This window comes from Malurus melanocephalus, unplaced genomic scaffold (assembly GCF_030028575.1).
Source record: "Malurus melanocephalus ecotype Western Australia unplaced genomic scaffold, MMel_1.1 scaffold_672, whole genome shotgun sequence".
In the NCBI taxonomy this organism is placed as follows: domain Eukaryota; kingdom Metazoa; phylum Chordata; class Aves; order Passeriformes; family Maluridae; genus Malurus; species Malurus melanocephalus.
The window spans coordinates 93,069-97,107 of record NW_026623904.1 but is presented as its reverse complement, the minus strand read 5'-3'; positions in this window follow the sequence as shown (position 1 = coordinate 97,107).

The following is a 4,039-nucleotide window of genomic DNA, read 5'->3' as shown; positions in this document are numbered from 1 at the left end:
GAGCATTTTGGAGCTGCAGAAAGGCAGGAATGGAATGTCTAAAAGCTGCAGAAGTTGAGAATTTAGGAGTTGCAAAAGTGCAAAAATTGTGCATTTAGGAGCTGCAAAAGGGCAGGAACTGGGCATTTTGGGAGCTGCAGAAGCTGAGAGTTCACGAATTGCAAAAGGACAAGAACTGAGCGTTTAGGCGCTGCAGAAGGGCAGGAGTTGAGCACCGAGGAGCAGCGGGAGGCGATTTGGGAAGGGGACAGCAGTGATTTATTTTTGCCAGCGTGGTGGCCGGCGCTCGCTGCTCACTTTTTAACTCGCTGCTTATTCCGGAGTGGCTCTGCCTTGTGCCCTGCAAGGGCGGCGGAGGGGGTGGGAGGAGGTGGAGAATTTAATATTGCAAAAAAATGCTGCGGGAATGCAACGGCCCCTGCAAGAGCAGGCGGGGAGAGCTTTAAGGAGGAGTTGCTGCGGCCATTCATTGTGAAAATAGATGCCCATATGTCAGCGAGCGGCCGCACAGATGCAGCTTTTGGAGCTTTTGAAGTGCTTGGATCGGSTATTGCAGCTTGGCTCTGCTTCCATCCTGCAGCCCTCGCACAAATTTGGGATTGGGGGGTGAAAGGCAGGGAGCAGGTCCCAAATTGGGTTTGGAGCTGCCTCTGGTTGTGTTTATTTRTTTATTTATTCAAACTAAGCCGTCTGCAAAAGTCAGTGGCCTTCCACGATAATCCTTGCAGGGCAGGACGTCTGGAAGGAGATGCCTGCKCCGGCTCTTGCCACACAGTTTTCCTTTGTAAAAGAAAAAATGTAAAGTTGTTGTATAATTTATTCCTAATTTGGGTTTGCTGCAGTCATCTTTTCCAGCCGAGCGGGGAATTGTAAAAGTTTCCGATGGGAAGAGCCAAGGAAGTTTGATAATGCAGGATTGAGCCCGGTGATACCCAGAGCGCTCTGCCCCTGGCAGGAGGGTCCCTGGGAGACCCTCAGAGGGGCAGATGCTGGGAATGGGGCAGCTGCTTCTGAGGGTCCCCAAAAATCATGGGGTGGCAAAAGCTGAGCGTGAAGAGGCGGTGACAGGCAAAAACCTGTGCTGGTGGCACTGCAGGGCTGTGCTGAGTGTCCCCCACAGTCCCCAGCACCGGCCTTCTGCGCCCTCCCAGTACCAGGAAAAAGGGAAGATGGAAGCAGCCAACCCACAAAACATGATCTCAATGAATGGCATCATTCTTGAATCCCTTTCCCTCCTCCTGGCGCTTCGCAGCACCAGCGCCTGAGCCCGCATTCCTCACCCGGATAACTTTTCCAAGTTCAGCTGTTGGGGCYGAGCTTTTGCTCGGGAAGGGGGATTCAGCTGCGGGGTTTGCACCAGAGGTGTCGTTCTTGGGGATGAATTCAGGGAAGTGTAATCTGTATTTTGGGATCAGCTTTCATGTGCTGCACAGGAGGTTCCTCGGCAGCTCTCAAAAACACAGCCCAGAGCCCCAGCCAGCTGCTGAGCCCTCTCCCTGCTTTGAATCCTTTCCAGAGTCGTTCTGAGAATTTGCCAGAGATTAATTTTTTTTTTTTTGATGCAGCTTGTCAGGGGAACATGTGAGCTGGAGGGTTGTTCTTCCACGAGATTTATTCCCTGCAAGGAATCCCACCTGGTTCAGGGGCATCCTACCTGGGCTGTGCAAACGAGCAGAGGGGATCTGYTTCCTGCACAGTCTGGAAAGGTTCAAACTCTTCCTGGAATTCAGAAAAAACTATTTCCTTTTGGCCTTTTCCATAGCTGGAATGAGGAGATGATCCCAGAGTTGTTCTCAGAGCTCTCAGTTGTATTACCTGGCTTCTGATGGGCTCCATGAAGGTCCATCCAAACATAAAAAAAGTCAAAGAAATCCCTGCATTTCACTCTGTGCTTGTTCCTGCCTTCATTCCCTCTTTTAATCTTGTTTTTTTTTTTTTTGTTGGCTGGAGCAATCCATAACAAATAAGCTCGTCCTGAGCACAGCCTGCTCCTCACCTTCAGAGATGAGCCTGCTCTGGCCAAGAGGGCCTTGATGTTGATGGGAGCTTTGAAAAGTTGAATTGTTGCCCAAATCCAGCCCATTTGGCTGTCATGACTAATAGGATATTATTTTGGAAGTGGAAGGGGGGGAAACAGAAGCGGAAGTCCATATAAATTTCAAGCCAAGCACAGTCTGAGGCTGTAAATCTGAGCTCTGGTGACAGCAGGTATATTGAAGCATCTCCCAAATTCCTTCCAACGGGGGAATTATTCCCTGGCAAAGCCCACATGGGAGAAACCACCTGCAAATATGCAAATTTCTCTGTTAAAATACGAAAGGGAAGGGGGAGCAATACCCATTAGAAAGAACATTTATTCATAAATAGTGCATTGAAGCGATATTTAAACCAAACAGTGCTGCCTGTTGATCTCACACCTAAACCTGGAGCTTTGTTGTTGCGTGAAGGGAGCTGAGATTCTGAGCAGCACGTGATGCTGGCTGAGCTGTTTCTGTGGACTTTGACCAAAAGCCCTGCACCTCTCCCAAACACCACAATTTTACACGAAACGCTCTGGTTTTGCCCGGCCAGAAGCCTCGGTGGTGAATTGTCAGTGTGTTTTTGTCAGTGCTGGGTAGGTGGCAGGTTGCTGCTGGTGTAAGATTAACCTGCCAGCACCTCCTGGGGCTTGTGCAATTTGGATTTTGCCTCGTCAGCAGCGCCTCAGCTTCTCCCCACTCGCACACTCCCATGACACAGGAGCTTGGCACAGGCGCAGGGAGCAGAGCCATGGCACGGTCAGCCAGGTGCAAGCCTAGCAAAGCCTGGACTAGCAGCACATTTCAGTTCGAGCTGTTGATTTATCCCTAATTAATTAATTTTTTTTAAGGGTGGCACGCTGAGTTGGTTTTGCCCTGTTGCAGGTGCTGCCTGTGTGCCTGTTTTGGGTTTAGATGTGACAAATCTTTACAAAGAGGTTTCAAATCCAGGCTGGARGWATTTACCCACTTTGGGATGAGGAAAACCGGGTTGAGGCAGAAAACTTTGGGCTGGAGATGATGTGTGGCATGAAGCAAAGCTCTGCTGTGCCCAGGTGAGCCAGAGGGAGCTGAGCCCCTGCACTGCTCTGAGGAGGTGTTTGCCCTGTCCCCATGTCCCAATATGTCACAGCATGTCACAACATCACATGTGCCACCCAGGGTCTTGGCAGGGACAGCACACAAGCGTTTAAAAGTTCAAACTAGAAGCAAATCTAGCAATAAAAGTGATAAGCTGCAGGAAAAAGGGAGCAAAGAGCTCCTCAGTGCCACAGCGAGTGTGGCTCCTTTTTGGTGTTTCAGTCAGCAAAACCTTGGAGTTTCCTTTGAATTCCCTCCTGTGACCCATCCCCAAGCTGCCAAGGTGAAGCAAATGATGCTGCGTGAGAACCCCAGGAGTAATTTGGAGAAATGAGGAATTTCATTCCTGCCAGAATATTGGCATTTTTCGAGCGTGGTTACAGCAGGTTTGCAAATTCTGGGTCTTGTAGTTGCAAACACAGAAGATGACCCCAAAAATTGCATTTTCCCCCCAAACAGTGCATATATTTGTTGTCACTTGGGTCACAGCGTTGGTGGCAGTGGGTGGCACAAGCATCTCTGAGCAAAAGCTACTCCCCAGGACACCCAGGTGTCCCTTTTGGCGTCTCTCACATTTTGGGGACCATTTTGGGGTGCATTTTCCAAGCAGACAGCGTGGCCAGCAGCAGCATCATTAACTGGAGTGTTGAGTCAGCCTCCAGTGGCCRGATAAATTGCAGGAGTGTTCTTTTCGTGTGAGACACGGACAGAGCTATAATTAACAAAAATAAAAGTGTTTCATTAGCCGTGGAGTTCCTTAGCTCCCTTCCTTAGGGCCTGTCTGGGAATAGTTTAAGGGATTAGCATTATCAGCTCGAGCAGTGTTAGCAGGGCAGATCCAGGAGGCTGGAGCTGTGCCATGGCAGATATTATGGGCTGTGGTGGCAGAGTGGTGAAGGCCACTCGGTGCCATTTCCATATCTGCTCATTGCGCAAAAAAA